The sequence below is a fragment of the Sebastes umbrosus genome, chromosome 21 (genome assembly GCF_015220745.1).
Source record: "Sebastes umbrosus isolate fSebUmb1 chromosome 21, fSebUmb1.pri, whole genome shotgun sequence".
NCBI lineage: Eukaryota > Metazoa > Chordata > Actinopteri > Perciformes > Sebastidae > Sebastes > Sebastes umbrosus.
In genome coordinates, this window is record NC_051289.1 from 20,412,705 (window position 1) to 20,431,568 (window position 18,864).

General features: G+C 40.8%; 1 protein-coding gene across 3 annotated transcripts in view; it reads left to right on the forward strand.

Annotated features, from left to right (window-relative positions):
* LOC119480373 (matrix metalloproteinase-16-like) overlaps positions 1-18,864 on the forward strand; it is a 167,393-nt gene that overhangs the window by 45,241 nt on the left and 103,288 nt on the right. For 2 of the 3 annotated variants that reach the window (XM_037756529.1, XM_037756527.1), the window contains one exon: positions 6,205-6,350. The gene's annotated coding sequence lies outside the window, so the exon portion shown is untranslated. The remainder of the gene's footprint in view (positions 1-6,204; positions 6,351-18,864) is intronic. The other variant, XM_037756528.1, reaches the window with a different exon arrangement.

The window sequence follows — 18,864 nt, forward strand, 5'->3', positions numbered from 1 at the left end:
GGAGAAAAATGTTCAAGGACACCCTCATAATTGTACTTTTAGATGACATTGGAAGTATCTGTATTCTAAAACCTTTCAATCTAAATACTTAGACCAGTTTCATAGTGATATAGAGAAAAATATTTCAATTTGATTCATTTTAATACCTTTGTTTTGCACTGATATTCCAGGTGATTTGTAATCAGATGTCGCTCTAGCTTGGCTGGCTTCATGGCTTCATTCGCTAGCACCTGAAGACACGTGACGCATTTTGGTCTCCTGTCGCTGGATATACCGTCATCACATTTTCTCAATTTAGCTAGTTTGGTCTTAGCGTCACTTGACGATGCAGACTGACTCAAATATTTCTCCATGCTTGCCAGCTAGCTAGCTGGCTAATACGTCAAGCTAAGCAACAGCAAGAACGGTTTGTTGCTCCCTGAGTGAAGTGACTGATTCATGACAGATTGGCGTGATGTGTCCTATAATCATATCAGAGTTTCTTTTGGCTCAAAGCTAACGTGGGTGGGAGTAATGGACACAATGTGCTTGTTTTATTGGCGCAAATGGTCTCCATCTGTAGATTTGTACTTTTTAATGATATAGCACAATTTTATTAATTATAGCAAATTATTTTGCAGACCCCCTGGCAGAGTGCCACGGACCCCTCGGGGTCCCCAGACCCCACTTTGAGAATCACTGCTGTAGGTGATTAGCTTAGCTTAGCTTAGCTTAAAGTCTGGAACGATTGGAAACGGCTAACCTGACTTTGTCTGAAGTTTTAAAAACATCTCCTTTCAGCACCTCAAAAGCTCAATAAACATGTTATATCTTGTTTTTTTAATCCTAACTGAAATGATGTAATGAAATGGAAAAACAAGTCTACTGTAAGCTAAGCTAATTACATGCTTTATCTTAATATTTAGTGCACAGACACGTTTCCACACAGAGTCGAGGCCCAAGCTCCCGCAGTAACTGGGCTAACATCATTTCACCAGAAATTAATGAAACAAAATGTAGTTATGAAATATTCAGGGTTCAGCCCTTGCCAGCGCTGACTCACAGCAGCCTGGCAGACTGGTCCCATGGAAACTAGACCACATTGAATGCTAATTTTGTAGATACTAACTGGTAGTCTATTTGGTAGGCTATATGTTAACGTTAAGAGAGCAGACCCGGCGTTATGGGGTGGGCCCCAGGGTGCCGGGCCCACCCATCCAGGAATTTGAGACCCAAGAGTAAGGCAAAATGGAAAGAGTTCATCCTCAGAGGAGTATGCATGTTCTCAGTCTCAATGAATCTCACCATTAAATTTGATATCTCTGATGGTAGGATTAGAGGAAAGGTTAGAAGGAAACCAACAAGAGTCAAGCTCTGTGAGGCTGTATAGCGGTATTTTTAGCAAAATGCAAAAAAAAACAGCAAGGCAATAATATGTTAACTTGATAACAATGCTAACACGCTAATCTTTAGCAGGTATAATGTTTACTATGTTCAGTATCTTATTATAACATGTTAGCATGCTATAATTAGCACTAAATACAAAGTACAGCTGAGGCTGATGTCATTAGTTTTGCAGGTATTCGGTCATAAACCAAAGTATTGGATAAAGTCCAATTTTCACCTGATGTTGGCGCTAGATGAAAACTTATGGGATCACCAAATTTAATGCAATTCATCCTGAAGGGGACATGAATGTGTGTAGCAATTTTTATGGTATTCCATCCAATTGTTGTCAAAGCATTTCGCTCAAAACCGCAAATGTCAACCTCATCGTCGTGCTAGAGGAAAAGTTAGGGGATCACCATAGTTTGTAGGATTCATCTTCTGGGGACCAAGAATGTCTACCAATTTTCGTGTCAATCAATCCAATAGTTATTATTTCAGCCTGGACCAAAGTGATGGATAGACCAATTAACGTGGCCATACCTAAGGCAATGTCAACAAAAAACATAATGATTCATCTTCTGGTGAACATGAATATCTACAACTAATTTCACAAGAATTTGGCCTTTTAATTTTCAAGAAAACCTTTAATGACCAAATTGTTGATCAACTGGAAATTTATCCTGGTGGTCGCACAAGATAAACATTTCATGGTAATCTGGCTAGTATTGGTTGAGATATTTTGCACTAGTGTCTGACAAACACACTGACAGATCGGATCAGATCAGAAGTGACATTGTTACACAAGCTTCATGTACGCCATTCAAAGCACCAGCCTTTTCAAAGTAGGGGTGGTATCGTTTGACTTTACATAATCTAAATGAAAACAGTACAAATGGATCATCTTTTAGCTGACAGGAGATCATCTCAGATCCCTGAACTGATCTCTAAACCTCTGAGTTCACTCCCTTTGATCCTTGATCCTCTTCTATCCTCCCTTTCTCTCTCTCTCTCTCTCTCTCTCTCTCAAAAAGCCTCAGTGGAGTTTGTGAAACAGAAACACATCAGGCAGATCAAACAGGGGCCCTTCAATACGGAGACCATAAACGGGCTGAGAGTAGAGACAGTGTGTGTGTGTGTGTTTGGAAGGTGAGATTCTGGGAATATGCTAGTAGAGGGGAGAATGGAAAGTAGTCACTGATTACGTTTGCATGCACAAAATATTCCTGGTGTTTGCCTTTATTCCGAGAAATACAATTCTCCTACGAAGCTGTTTATATTGCTAATGACAATAAATATTCCACTAATATTCCTGTTTATATGCAGCCGTGCATGATCTGCCAACATGACGTACGCCCTCCTTTTTCAACTTAAGTCATGTTGCTCCCATTGTGTACCGTTATTGTCAACGGTTTGGAAAACTGTGTTCGTCAAGCTATTCTTTTTACGGCTATGCACGAGAACATACTCCGACGTATACGCATGCACAGAGTTAGCCATAAACAGGCAAGTAGCGCAAACTTCTGTAAAAACCAGTGGGCAACCTCCGGATCTGAAAAGTGAAGCCAATGCTGAAGTGCCTTAAAATTTGATTATTTCTAACAACCAGCAGGGGGCGACTCCTCTGGTTGCAAAAAGAAGTCTGATTGTATAAAAGTCTATGAGAAAATGAGCCTACTTCTCACTTGATTTATTACCTCAGTAAACATTGTAAACATGAGTTTATGGTCTCAGTAGCTATTTTCAAGTCTTCTTCAATACAACATGATGTTCATTTAGTAAATTATGGTCCCATTTAGAGTCAAATAGACCATAAAGCAGGGGATGCTTTAGGGCGTGAATACCTTGTGATTAACAGGTTGCTATCACGGCGTTGTCCGGTCTGGGTGTTGTCTTACAACTTTAACCCTTTCACAGTGTGTTTTCACTTCATGAAAGTTAAACTTAAAGTTAAATTTTGGTCGCATAGAAATGTCTTATTCAGCGTTCGGTTGTACTTAGCTCCACCCCCTTGTGTCACTTCTGGTTGCAAAAAAAAACCAAGATGGCGATGGCCAAAAACCAAGATGGCGGATGGCCAAAATGAAATGCGGAACTCAAGGCTTCAAAACCGTAGTCCACAAACCAATGGGTGACGTCACAGTGACTGTGTCCACTTTTTATATACAGTTTATGGGAAAGAAATCCGATTGAAATGCATATTCTGAATGTGCTATATAAATGTCCAAAGAATGCTCTCAAAACCTGAATAACATATATATATATATATATATCCCATATGTCTTCATCGGAAAATGCTACATTCAGAATAAGGCCTAATTCGGAATATCCAAACGGATTATACTGTTTACATGACCCGTATCAAATTCGCAATATTGTCATAGTTGGAATAACAGTGGAATATCAGCGTGCATGGAAACATAGTCATTTGCATGTATGTACATTAAAGGTGCAGTCAGTGATTCTAATCCAATACAGTTTTTGTCAAATTCAGCCAACATCTCCACACAGTCCGCTAACTGTCCGGTGTTCATACACAGCCCTGGCTCTGTAAATGGGAAACAAACACAGCACTACTCCAGTCAGGACAGGGGAAAGGTCATGGATGTCTTAAGAGAAAGACAGTGGGAGCGAGAGGGACGATAAATGTGGAGGGGAGTATTTGTTTAAGTGTTGAGTTCAAATATCAAAATCTTTCTCCAGAATCGCTGACGCCACCTTTAATGTGGCATGAACGCTTTCATATATCCAAGTGTGGGTGGGTGTGTGTTAGTAAAAAAAAACTACTGTAAATATGCTTAGTGTGTGTTTGTGTTTGCAAAGGACAAAGGTTGTGTGATATAGGATATGAGCAGAGCGTGGGGAGAGAGAGAGAGAGAGTTGGCAGACCCACTTGGCTAAAATTGCTTCCAGCTTTAAAAGAAAAGAGGAAATACCATTCTGGGAGAGAGATCCTCTGCGTCTGTGTTAAACATCATTGGCATTGTTCATGTCTGCAGAGTCTAAGCTGAAACACCTGCTCAAAGAGGCCCCGTCAAGCTGAAAAGCCACTTTTTCTGTGTTCATTATTGAAGTTTGTCTTTCATACAAAAAGATTTGGACCGGAGAGAGTTGTCATGTAATGGCCTCGGTTAACCTGCCGGGGCCATTAGCATTCAGTTTGACTCAGGAAGGCAGAAATGTTCCACAGACTAAAGCACGCTGGCAGTTTAAAGAGAAAATCACAAGGATCTGCTTGTATTGAACATGTGCTGCAGACAGAATCTTGTAACTCTTTCAAGGCTACTCCAACAACTTCTGTTCTGTTTTTATAACTATGTAGAGAAGTGGGCATACATAATCCACAACTGCTGAGCCAGTTCCTTACTTACCTTGCAAGGCAGCTTGATTCTCGCGATATCACATATAGGGCTGCACAGTTAATCGAATATTGATCGCGATCACAATTTTGGCTTCCCACAATTAAATGAACATGATCTCCTGCGATATTGACATTTATAATGCATGTCTGCTCATAGAAAACGCTGTAGCATATCAAATCAAGCGCTTCTTAAACTAACAGCCAGCCACCGCCAGTGATCGAGATGTTCTGGCTTCACTTTTGGGAATAGATATTATCTATAAAACAAATGTGTTTATGATTAAATTAAGAGTATAACATTGGTTATCTAGCTCTAATTGTTGCTAATTTTGCTCTTGAAGTGCACCAGATTGAAGCATTTAACTTTAAAATGTAGCTAACAAAGGGGTTTTTTCCAACATTGTGCAGCCCTAATTCGACATTAACAGGAATGTAGCACAGCATGGAAGTGAAAACAGTGCTCTGTTTATGTCAATGTGAAAGTGCAATAAAAATGTTGTCACTAAAATCAATGAATAATCGTGATAAATAATCGTGACACCAATATTGATCAAAATAATCGTGATTAGCGTTTTGGCCATAATCGTGAAGCCCTAATTACATATCACACAAAAATCCATCTTGTCAGGCTTCAAGTAATGTGTTTGTGTCCGGCCAATCAGTGACTGGACCAATCTGCGTTCTGTGAGGAGCTACTGGCAGCTGCAGGCGTGGTTTATGTGTGTGTGATGCGACACAGAGAGGTGATTGTTCATTCAAAACAACAATGGCAGCTCTGTCAGAGGTTAGCGTAGATGCAATAGCATCAGTTATATCAGAACTGGAGAGTATTTCTTCGTTAAAAGAAGAGCAAAAAACGGCATTGAAGGTTTTTCTCGGTGGAAAAGATGTCTTCGCTCTTCTCCCGATTTGCAACGGCAAGAGTTTGATTGACAGATGGTTCATCCAATCACCTGCCAAGTTGTTTTTAAAAGTGCCTGCCCTTTTCCAAACAGTTTCCAATGAAGGCTTCTCAGATGCTTCTGTGTAACAAACAATCCGCCGCTCCTTACTACTACTAATGCACAAAAAAGGATATAAAGATATATAGCGTCAAAACGATATGAACATGTTTATCGTTAATATTTTTCTATATTGTTTCTATCGCAATATAGGCTAGGCCTATAATTATTTTTTCTCTATAATTTCTGTTCATTTTGCACTCAAGTTCTTAAAATGACAAAATACTCTATACTCTATTCTCAATACTATTCACACAGGATTATACAAAAATAGGCTTTACCATGTGGTTATTTCTTATATTTATTTATTAAATTACCAGAAAACTTGCTATATTGTGATATATATCGTTATCGAGATATGAAATTACCTATATCCTGATAGAAGATTTTGGCCATACCGCCAAGCCCTACTGTCTAGAATTGCTCCACCTATAATAAAGCTTGTTTGTTGTTGTTGTTGTTGTGTTCTTCTCCCAGTCGCAGTGCAGCATGGCGTATGACCAGTGAAGAGAAGCGCGTGCTGGATAAATCGAACGACAAAGTGTGGAGCGACTTCAGACAGGCAGCCGAGGCCCAGAGACAAGATTTTGGCGAAATCGCCTAGCCCTAAGGTATGACATACTGTAAGTATGACCTGTAATGTATATGGCCTTATAACCATGTTTTTGGGTTTATGTTTTTTTGTGTGATTGAAGGAAAATGGTCATAGCATTTCACTAGGAAAGTTCACTGCGGACATTACCATAATAGTCTTGTTGCGTGGCGTACAAATGACACACGAAAAGCCTAAAATGCGTCCTCCTGACATACAGAATGTCCTTGTAATGTTGTGCTATTTATATGCTTTCCCATTAGAACGGGTTGGATCAAATAGTATAACTATACTGGTAAGTAATTTTTCTAACCAACACACAAACAAAAAAAGCTGTACTGTAGGACTCATGTTCTCTGTATTTTAAAAATCCTGGCTACGGCCCTGCGTATATGGAGTTTAAAACCCTGAACATATTGTGTTAATATATACAGTTAAGCAGACGTTGATTGAAAGGATCCGTAGAAACTCAGTGTTCAGAATGTGCCGGCTGATCCAAAGTACAAATGCATTTTTGTGGTGAAGCATATAGAAAGCAGCTGAAAGGCAAATCCCATTAAACAGCTCCGTGTACGCCAAGAAGAAAAAAAAAGTCTGAGACATTTCCTGAAAAGAGGCTTGTTGCTGATAAAATCAAACACACATGTTATGCATACCGTGCCAGTGATCGAGTATAGATGTATAGCTGACAAACTCGAACCGTTTGGGGAAAATGTTCTGTTTTTGACATCTTTTGATGATGATCAGTGGACAGGTTGTGATGCCTAATGATGATCACTCAGTAGAGGACGGAGTTCACCCACCCACCTCGTCTTATGTACAATTCTTTGGCTCTTCGTCTCTGTCTTTCTCTCTATTGAGTGCACGCAGTATCTCGTCATCGGCCATTTGGGACCAGACTGCAGCGCCAGATGGATAAAACAAGAACCTTTAAGACTGTGAAGGAAAAAGAACATTTTCTAACTGGTGAGATAAGAGGCAGGATGTTTTGACACGTCCAACTACTTTTTACCAAATGGCTTTTTATACAACCAGCTCCATTGATCACAAAAGATTAATTTCCCCACAATATTAGTCAAATAGTGAGAGCTTTTATGAGCACTGAATATGTTATGTGCAGCACAAGACTAAAATGTCTCTTGCCAAATCTCGTACTAACATAAGTCACAAATGGGGCTGCTGTGCACCGGATTCGACTGTTATCAGGCTATTAAATAGGCGTTATCGTCGCTATAAGCACCATAGATGTGGGTCAGAAGGGGCCTACCACACCTCTGAGGTTGTAAAAGTGAAACTGAAACTTAAAAGCAACACGTTCTAACACGCCGTAAAACTGCATGAAACCACTTAGTTAAGTTTAGGGAAAAACATCGCGTTTTTAGCTTAAAATAAGAGTTTCACGCTGTTTATACTACAGCGACTGACTTCCGCCTCTGCTCCTGTCATTGTTACTACGGTCGCTAGACATTGCTGTTGTGTTCTTTTATACCTTCTTTCTGTGATCTACCATGTGAATAGGTGATAAAATCTACTAGTGGGTGTAGTAGGCCCCTATTGACTCACATTTATGGGGGTGATAGCGACTGAAACGCCACTTTATGGCCTGATAGCTGTCTAATTGGCTGTGGGATTGGTCTCAAGCTAAACCCAGAGGAGTATTTTGGTGAGCAAATTTCACTGACCAAAACTAGACTGAAATTCTGAAATTTGTAGCAAATAAAAATAGACTAAAACTAAATCAAAGGTATCAGATGCCAAAACTGCTATTCAGCTGGTAAAAATCATCATATCACCTTGGTGCACCTGGCTACCGTACATTTCCAGTTTTATCCAAGGTTGCTTCTACAAAGAGCTATCGCCATGTTGCTGCAAACACAGCTCTCTTGTGTGACTTTTAAATGAATCTATAGCCTGATAGCCTCACATGTCCTCCTGTTCACCCCAAGGGGCCTTTGAAATAGATGGCATTCTGCAGTGTCTCATTGAGCCAATCGCTCATATGACGAATAAGCTGTTTGAAGGCAGTGATACCCTTGAGGGGCACAATTAACCTAGTGAGTCCACAGTTATACACAAGGATACTTATATGGAAGCACCAACCCTTTGAAAGGCCTAATGAGACTGTTGCTTGGCGAAGACATCATTGATCACTGGAGAAATCATGACGCAGCCCGGTTGCATGAATAGGCGTGTGGATGACACGATAACGTGCGAGGCAAAAGCCTGTAATACGAACGCCTTCCTTGCTTTAGGCGTGTCATGTGTACGCCATGTAGTCTGTACTGACTGCAAAGTCAACACATTCTCACTCCCAACTCGTCAAATACCGCCGCTTGGTCAGTGCTCCTCGGCTTCCGAGACCGACGCACCCCTCTTGCATTACTTTTGGACGGACGAGGGACGGCGTATACGCTCGTAACATGCATAAGGTTCTTTCAAAATAAAGTTCCGTTTTTCACAGGAAGTTACGTAACACAACTACTTTGTTAGGGTTCGGAAACAGTCGTGGTTGACGTTAACTTCTCTAACTAGCGACTCACGTGACTCATGGGGTTGACGATACTAACAGCTCCAACAAACACAGGACTTTCAACCAGGAGACCGGTGTTTTGTTTTGTAAGTTACGTTAGTGACGTGTTTTTTACTGATGTTTGTGAAGTGTTTTCTGCACTTATTTTATTTCCGTATGTATTTTACTTAGTTTACATACTTATTTTAAGGCCAACCGTGACGTTTTCCCTAAACTAAGTGGTTTTGTCGCCTAAACCTAAGTGAGTGGCTTTCATACATGCGTGTAATATTCACTCTTCGGCGAGGCAAAACGTGACAATGGCGCTGTCCTCTGGTGGACATGCAGGTCTATTACACGCTTTGGCTGGTTGCATGACGATTGACGTATCTGCTGAGATTCACATTGGGTTCACGATGAGTTGGAGTTGGATGTTATGTGGCGGCTGGACATTTGAAACTCTGCTTTCAGCCATGGTAATATGAAAGGGAGGCAGGCAGTAGAAGAGAGAAGGTGAGAGCTCAGGAGAGTGAGATGAGATGGTGACGACAGGTCAAAGGAAACCTCATCGGGGGTATGTCAGATATAAGTCAAAGGCAGAACACGGCTGTTGACAGGACTGAGTGCCGTGCACTGCTGTCCAACCCTCCCACTTATAGATTTACAGCTTACTTGCCCTTGACAAAACCAGCCCCGAGACACAGAGGATTATTAGGAGCAGAGTTTGTACTGGAACGTCGATGCGGCTAGAGCGAACGAGACCTCTCGACAAGACAAATTCGGAGACTTCAACTTTCAGCCGAGGCACAGTTAACTGCACATATTGAGCTGCAGTTAACTGCACATATTGAGCTAAATTGTAAACTGTCTCAGTTGACCTCCCTCTGAGACAGAGTAGCATTCCTGCCCGGTGAGTGCCGTGAAGTTGAATCAAATTCTAGTCAATTACTTTCTCCTATAAGTGCAACATGACCCAAGTAAAAGAATATACAGTACTGCAGGCGTGGAGGGAGATGGGACTCATTCTGACTATCTCCAGCAGAGTGTCAGGGGTTGATAACACCCATAACCCCCCAGTGTGTCCAATTTTTCAAGGTTTCACAGGGTTTGGACATAAAAACACTCCCCCTCCCGAGGCAATCATACCGGCTTGATTTTTATGCCACAGTATACTCCGACTCCATAAAAATCATGTCCTCTCATAACTGGCATTGCCACACAAGCAGCAGCGTATTCGTTTTTTTTATTGATCATGATTAGGTGTTTTTCTTTGCCTCCAGCCACTTTCATGGCTCCTGCCTGCAGCACGCGACACAAGCAATAGGGGGTTAATGTCTTTTTTTTAGTGGCGCCTTCATAACTCCTTCCTGCGTATTAAGATTAGGTTTATTATTATTGCTCTCATAGGTGCACTGTCATCGTAAAAGTTTCCCCCAATTCGGTGATGCACGAGCAGCAGTGACGGCCACAGTGCAGGGTTTCAGCGAGTTCGGTTTGCCTAAAGGACAGATAAAAAATAATGGAAGAGCAACCTGTTGTTTTATGATCCTTTTCATATTTGTCAGAAAATAAACTTTGGAAGACTTTCAGCTCTTCTTAATACACTTTTTTTCCACTGCACGCTACACAGCAGCTATTGCTGGCTACAGGCAAGCAGTTTACTGGTTCATTGGATGTAATGTCTAAGTTGTGATGAAGAGCTCTTCTGACTTCTCGAAAGCTAATTTACAGTCATGCTCTTGAAAAGGCACTTTGAAAAGTTTGGTAATGTTGCATTAAAAAACTAAAATGAAAGGAGAGGACCAACTTGAAAGAAATAAAATCTCTCAAATCCTTCTGCTTTTTTCAAAAGTCACCATAATGTCTCACTCGGGTAGAGTATGGCTGACAAAGGTCATTCATTTGTAACTTCTCTTCAAGGTACTTCAGAAAGAACTCCTCTCAGGATGAACAATATATGAGTGTTTCACGAGGTTGAGTCGACATAGAATGAAGCTGGACCGGAAGAGCTATATATGGGGCTAGTGCTGCAGGATTTTTCTACTACATTAAACATATTTTTTTGACACAAGGCCTGCAACTAAAAATTATTTTCATTATTGATTAATCTGACGATCAGTTTCTCGACTAATCAATTAATTGTTTGGTTCGTAAAATGTCAGAAACTAAAAGAAATCACAATTTCCCAGAGCCCAGGTTGACGCGGCCAGAGGAAAAATATTTTCGGGTTGTCCGTCTGTCTGTCCGTACAAACTAACGGCTGGAGGGAATTTCTTCAAATTTGGCACAAACGTCCACCTGGACTCAAGGATGACATGATTAGAATTTGTAAATGGTAAATGGACTTGCATTTCTACAGCGCTTTGAGTGGTCGGAAGACTAGAAAAGCACACTACATGTCAGCATTCATCCATTCACACACCCATTCATACACAGATGGCAGAGATTGCAATGCCAACTTTGCCCATCAGGATCTAATCTAAAAATACTCATTCACACACCAATGGCACAGGCTTCGAGAGCAATTTGTTAAGTACTGTATCTTGCTCTTGGACACCTCAACATGTGAGAGGAGGGAGGAGCCAGGGATCGAACCACCGACCTTCCATGGTTGACAACCTGCTCTACCCTCTGAGCCACAGCCGCACCCCAACAATTGCAATACATTTTGGTGGTCAAAGGTCACTGTGACCTCACAAAACATGTTTTTGGTCATGTCAAGTCATGACATTTTGGACAGACATGGATGCAACTTGACCGGTATGCAACCGCCAGGCAGTAATTCTAGTTTGCCTGTTTATCAACAGTCCAAAACCCACGGATAATGAGTATAATATCATAAAGGCCTCGTAGAAGACTATACATTTTAGAAGTTTTTGGGGCATTTTGTTAAATTAAATGCAACAGCGAATGGTGCTAGATTTAAAGGAAATTCGACCTTTGGATATCCCTAGTAGTTCAACATTTTGGGAAATTGGCTTTTTTTAGAGAGAGAGAGAGATGAAAAGATAGATACCATCAAATATCTGTCTGGTATATACAGTATGAAGCTAGAGCGAGCAGCCATTTAGCTTAGTTTACCACAAACCGGAATACTAGAAACAAGGCAAACTGTCTTAATGCTAACTGCATGCTAACTGGCTCTTAGTTGTTGCTTATTATGAAACCACTTGCCCTCAACCTGGTTTAAACCTCAGTGTTTTCTTCTTCTCTTCTTGTTTAGCGTGGACATTGCTTATTTGCTATGTAGTGAAGTAGCAGAGATGGTGGTAATGAATCTAGTGTTTGAATGTTAGACTGTTGCTCCTTCTGAGACGGATACCTCCTTGTATTGCTGTTGAATGTTGATCCTATGTCCCATTGCAGCTGTAGAAAGACTCTGATTCTAAGAAACTTGCAAAAGACCACTAAATACATGTTGGAAATATTTTTCTTTTCTTAAAATACAGCTCTTATTTCTTGAAAATGTAACTTCTTTGCAAGTAATATCTGCAGCAATTAAAATGTTTCAGTGTTTTAGCCACTATCTTAAGATCTAGGTTATCCATACAGTATACTAAATGGCCTGTAAGATCACGTCATGTTTGAAATTGTTGTATTGAGGACATTTTCTGTTGATTGCAGGCATTAAAACAGGGAATAATTCAGGCCAAGACTTTTATAAACTTTTAATGGGAACTTGTTTAAACCAGGTGCTTTGCCAGAGGGCATTAACAGAATGTCCTCCCAGATTTCTCCTTGGTAAAATGAACATTTGGAGGAGCCGGTGTTCATATTCTGACACAGCAGGCCGCGAGCTCCTCTCCAAGTATGTCATTAAATCTTCTCCTGAGCCTTTACTTCACTTGGCGGTGAAGCGGGATTTATAAAAATCATAAAATGTGCTATTAATGACCACAGGAGCATCGTCTAAGTAGTAGGTCTCAGACCTTTTATTCTGTTCTGTTTCCAGATGATTAGTAGCTGACTGGGCCTGCTTCCAGATTGGTAGTAGCCTATTTTTGTTTATTTACATGTACTGATTTCTTGGCATGTAGTCAAGACTGGTGAGTTTGGGTTGTCTTGCCAGTATGGAGTTTTTCTCTAAAATTTCTGCTCAGAAATAATAATATAAAGTATTCAATGTTTGGTAATTGATCCTTCGCTAAACCCCTTGCCCAACATCGATCAAGTGTCGGTCGTGTCTAGAAGGGAGCCCGCAAATTGCGAAATCTGATCTGCAAGAACTCTCACGATACTCACTGACCGAAGACCTATCCTAACTTTAACTATTCAAGGTCAATGCCTAACCTTAAGCATTCATCTTAACCATTAACCATCTTGCAAGAGTTTCCCCAGTTTGCTCGCTCCCTTGTAGCCACTAACATTGGTGTCCAGTCGTGGCTTAGCAACCGTAACTAGGTACGGCAGGACTGTAGAGCTTTCAGGTTTTTTTACACAGTTGAAGTGTGTCTGTAGTAAGACAGATAGAGAGAGTCTGCATGGTGTGTGTTTTTTTAACTCTTTCCAAAACCAAAAATACAAAAGCAAAAGTTCAAGGAATGGATTAAAAAGCTTGTTGCTCTACCGTAAACTGCACGCGTTAGCATGTCTGGCTAACTAGCTCACTTCTTACTATTAATTCCTCTGGTCTGTGAAATCTTGCAGATGCCGTTAGAAGCACTGGAGGACACCGGAGGACACAGAGGCACATGATTTTTTTCAGGTTACCTGTCTCTTGCACTACTGTCACGATATAGCGACTGTTTTATAAAAATAACTATTTTTTAATCATATTTTCTCCAATCTCGCCTACATCAGCTTTAAGGAACAGTGTGTAGCATTTTGGGGGATCTATTGGCAGAAATGGAATATAATAAATATGCTTTTTTTTTTGGTGTATAATCACCTGAAAATAAGAATCGTTGTGTTTTTGCTACCTTAGAATGAGCCGTTTATATCTACATAGGGAGCGGGTCCTCTTCACGGAGCCATGCTTGTCTTCATGGAGCTGGCCGCCATGAAACTACAGTAGCCCAGAACGGACAAACCGAACATTGAATCTAGATAAGGCCATTCGCATTTTTGCGTAAGCCACTGTAGTTCTCCTACACGCTTGGCACAGAGATGTTTCAGTTGGTTGCAATCTGCAACCTCACCGCTACCTGCCAAATCCTACCCTACAATGACAGAGGCATTTCATTCTAACTCATGGAGCTAATATTGGCTTGATTAGCTAGCTAGCTAGCTACAGCCGATAAAGACTGCTAGCGACAGCTGGGCTGTAACTCATAATGTGCACTAAATCTGTATCTTTACACACATGGTTAAAAATAAGTGATCATTTATAGTTTGACCATAGCGCAGGTGACTAATCTAAATTACCTTCTGATAACAAAATGTTTTCTATCGTACTGCACTCATATTGTGCATGCAGTGAGTATTTCTTGCTCTAAAGAAACTCTTCCAGTTAAGTGGAACCACTGTTTTTGTTGAAGAAATAAATATTGCAGGATAAATATTCAGGAAGTCCTGAGGCAACTTTTTTATCCACCCCAAGAGTTGAGAGAGCACTATTCCTCCATGGCCACATGTTTGGCCTTGGTTTATGCTCGCACGTTGTGGAGTGAGAAGAAAAAGCTGCACAACACCAGTTCTCTCTGAGAACCTGGAAGTGCAGCTGATGCCTGTACAGAATGTGAGGGAGGACATGTTTTGAAACTGACCTGTAATCCAATCCAAACTCCACAGTTCCTCCCTGATGGGAATCCCTCGCCAGCCTCTGTTGTTTTCATTTTTGACAACATGCCGAAGCACATTTCATCTCCGCAGTGAGCGACCTCCTCTGCAGGATCACCCAGTACACGTTACGCCGGCGTTGCTGAGCCAGGTGCCCTCGTTCAAAGGAGAACATACATTTCCAGCATGGTTGTCTCCTGCGGTGAGCAAAACCGCAGGCTTTTACAATAACAAGCTTTACCGACTGAGCTGCACAGGACCAGAGTGTTGTTCATAGCTGGGTGCTCTATTTATTTATACTGCATGGCTAGACGTTCATACCAAAATCACAAATGAATGGAAATACAAAACTTTTATTTAATAGGGTTATGAACGAGAGGGAAGTGGCCGTAGGTAAGCCTGTGTAGAAGGCTTCATGTAATAGCTCAGAGTTTTATATTCTTGGAGCTCTAAATATCCTCTGCTAGCAACCAGAATATTTTGAAAAGTTCACTTTGAATTGCAAATATTACAGTCATGCATTCACACTACAAATTCACCTAGAAGTTTGTTTGAACAAGCAGTGAAACATTTAGTCATCACATCTAATCTAGACGATGAATCAGTGCAAAGATATGCGTTGTAACTAACATTTACTCCTGCGAAGCGAGTAATGTAACTGAAAAATACAGGTATGTTTACCTTTTTTTCATCATCTTAGTTCAGCTTATTAGCATGCTAACATTTGCTAATTAGCACTAAACAAAGTACATCTGAGACTGATGGGAATATTATTAGTTTTGCAAGTATTTGGTTATAAAACAAAATATTGGACAATTTGACCAGATGGTGGTGCATATATCATAAACGTGATGTGTATAAATTAGGGATGTCAATCGATTAAAATGTTTAATCGTGATTGATCGCATGATTGTCTATAGTTAATCATGATTAATTGCCAATTAATCACACATTTTTAATCTGTTAAAAATGTAAAAAAAAAAAAAAAAAATTTCAAAACTAATTTAGTTTAGTTTTTATCAGAACTTTGTTAAAAAACACAATATAATCAAAATAATCTAGGGCTGTCAATCGATATAATCAATAAAATATTTAATCTCGATTAATCACATGATTGTCCGTAGTTAATTGCGATTTATTGCACACATTTTTTCAAAATGTACCTTAAAGGGAGATTTGTCAAGTATTTAATACTCTTACCAACATGAGAGTGGGCAAATGTGCTTGCTTTAACCAAATGTATGTATATATTTATTATTGGAAATCAATTACCAACACAAAACAATAACAAATATTGTCCATAAACCCTCACAGGTACCACATTTAGCATAAAAAAATATTCTCAAATCATAACATGGCAAACTGCAGCCCAACAGGCAACAACAGCTGTCAGTGTGTCAGTGTGCTGACTTGACTATGACTTGTCCCAAACTGCATGTGATTATCATAAAGTGGGCATGTCTGTAAAAGGGGAGACTCGTGGGTACCCATAGAACCCATTTTCATTCACATATCTTGAGGTCAGAGGTCAAAGGGACCCCTTTGAATATGGCCATGACAGTTTTTCCTCGCCAAAATTGAGCTTTTGGAGCGTTATTTAACCTCCAAGCTAGTATGACATGGTTGGTACCAATGGATTCTTTAGTTTTTTTTAGTCTCATTTGATGCCAGTATTAAAGAAATTAGTGGCGTTAAAATGAATTCGCATTAATGCGTTATTATCGCGTTAACTTTGACAGCCCTAATTTTGACCTGATGGTGGTGCATATATAAGAAACATGATGTGTATAAATATATTTTCAGTATGCGTTGCTGCAAGAAAGCACGGTTGTTTCACTACCAGCATCAAATATCTTTTGTTTAACTTTAAAGCAACTCTTTACGGTTCTCTGCTTACTCTACTGGACACAGAGGACAGCCGAAGGTGTTCATTGATATTTTTTCCCTCTTTTTGCCCTGCAGTAAATTTTTCTGCAAAAAGTAGGGTGCACAGCTAAAGCTTCCTTCGCCTGCGACGGCTCCATCTGGGCACCAAATGCCGAGTGGGTGGAGAGAGGGGGAGAGAGAGATAAAGGGAGAGAGAGAGAGAGAGAGAGAGAGAGAGAAAAAAAGAAGAGTGCAAAGTGACCGGAGTCCCTCCCCAATGTCAGCTCTGTAACAGAGACAGATTGCGGTGGGAGGGACATGTCCCATTTCTGAGTGTGAGTAACACTGAAAACAGATGACAGCGTGATCTCAATCAAAGAGGCTGTCAGGGATGGAGAGAGAGACCGAGACACTGAGCCAAAGAGCTCGATGTAACACTGCACACACACACACACACACACACACACACACACACACACACACACAAAACAAAGATTTTTTTTTTTAAAAAAAAATTTAAGTGGGGCAAACCAAATCTGAAACAATTTGTTGGAATTTAGTTTATTTGACAACTGCTTTGCAAATTAACTATTCTGTTCTATCCGATAATACCTCAAAGGCAAACTGAGGCAAACTTTTTTTGTGTAACAAATTATACTAATGGTGTTGTGTGCACGTTTTTTCTATGTTTCAAATGCTCTCGATGGGGATTGGGGGGTTGTTTCCCATGACAGCTGTTGTTGACATCTGAGGGCTGGCGTTGCTAGGAGACTTTCCTGTTTATGAACACCGATAGTCTTTTTCAACAAATCCACGTGGCGTTGATATCAACCATTAGGGCTCTAGGACTGGGTATCGTTTAAAAAATTACGATACCAGTACCAATACCAGTACTCTTAAAGTGATACTAAGCTCAATAGAGTACTTAATTTAATACCTTTTTTCCCCACTTCATGCGATACCCATTGTGTGAATGGAGGCTGTGTGTGTCACGCTGCTTAGCTAATCGCAGCCGCTCTGCACTGCGCTCAGATGGGGGTTAACGCTGATAACGCCAATGACAACACCACCATGGGTCGGATTGGCAATGTCATGGAAGCGCAACGCCCACCTTCCAGTTCCTCTCCAGGTTAACAATGTTTTTTCTCTGGCAGCACTGTTGCGGCTGTTAGCGTTGTTCGCGCTGTTAGCACCTTTAGCTGCTAGCACCGTTAGCTGCTAACCGCCAGCTCAGCCATCTCCATGTTGAGAGATGTGTGCAGGCAATCCCAACATTGGCATTGGCCGACATTTGGGTTGTAGTTGTAACTGTGAGTCAGAGGATAGAGCGGGTCGTCCTTTAACCACAAGGTTAGTGGTTCGATCCCCGGCTGCTCCTGTCCGCATGTCAAAGTGTCCTTGAGCGAGATACAGAAACCCAAGTTGCTCCTCGGGTGCTTTACAGCAGTCCACTGCTCCTAAATGCTTAGCATGATAGATCAAATTTAATGTATGAATGCATGTGAGCTGCTGCGGTAGTGGGCCAATCACACGTCGCGATGATTGGCTGCAAGCAAAACCATAGATATAGTTTTTTTTTTCTCAATCTTTGTACAAAAAGGATCGAGTGCAGTATCGTTTAACTGGAGAAGTTTGGATACTACTTGGTACTGGTTTATTTATACCTTAAAGGTATCGAGTACTGATACCCAGCCCTACTAACCTCACAGTAACCCAACACACTAGCACCCATGTGCCAGCAGAGTGATTATTCTGTTCCCACTTGTAACATCTACCCTGCAGCTGGCCGCAACACTCAATACCCACCCAGACACGTCGCAAACGACCCAATCAGATAACCCAATTCCACCTGGCTGTCCAAATGACCGGCTGAGCTTCCTTGGATGGTTATTAGCCATTGATTACAGCACTCACAGATTGCCTATCATAGCTTTAGATAGAGCTTCAAGCACCCATGTGCTGCACGCCCATACTGGGTCAAATGGATAATAATGCAGATAGCAATGATTGTAAGATAGGAGTTGCAGCTGTTGGGCTCAGCAGCAGGCCACCAGTAGAGGACAACATATACTGGAGTAATTACAAAACGGAATGGGAGCAATTGAGCATTATTACTGTCAAATATCACTGTTTGCTTTTATAATGGGGATTAATGATGATGAGGAAGTCAGTCGGCCCTCGCAAGTCCATCACACAAAAAAGCATACATACACCCAACAAATAGGTACTACATATTGATTAAATCAGTTCCTACATGAATGTATTATCATCTCTCACTTCTCTAATGCTTTCTATAAGGAAATAAAGAAACGTAACCGTGCAAACTCTGAGCCTCCATCTGCATGCAGACGCCTATTTGTCGACCGGTTGAACTTCTGTATGTTTGTTCATCTTCTGGACACCCTCAAAATATTCAATACATAGATAATGTAATATTTGCAAATATCTTCAG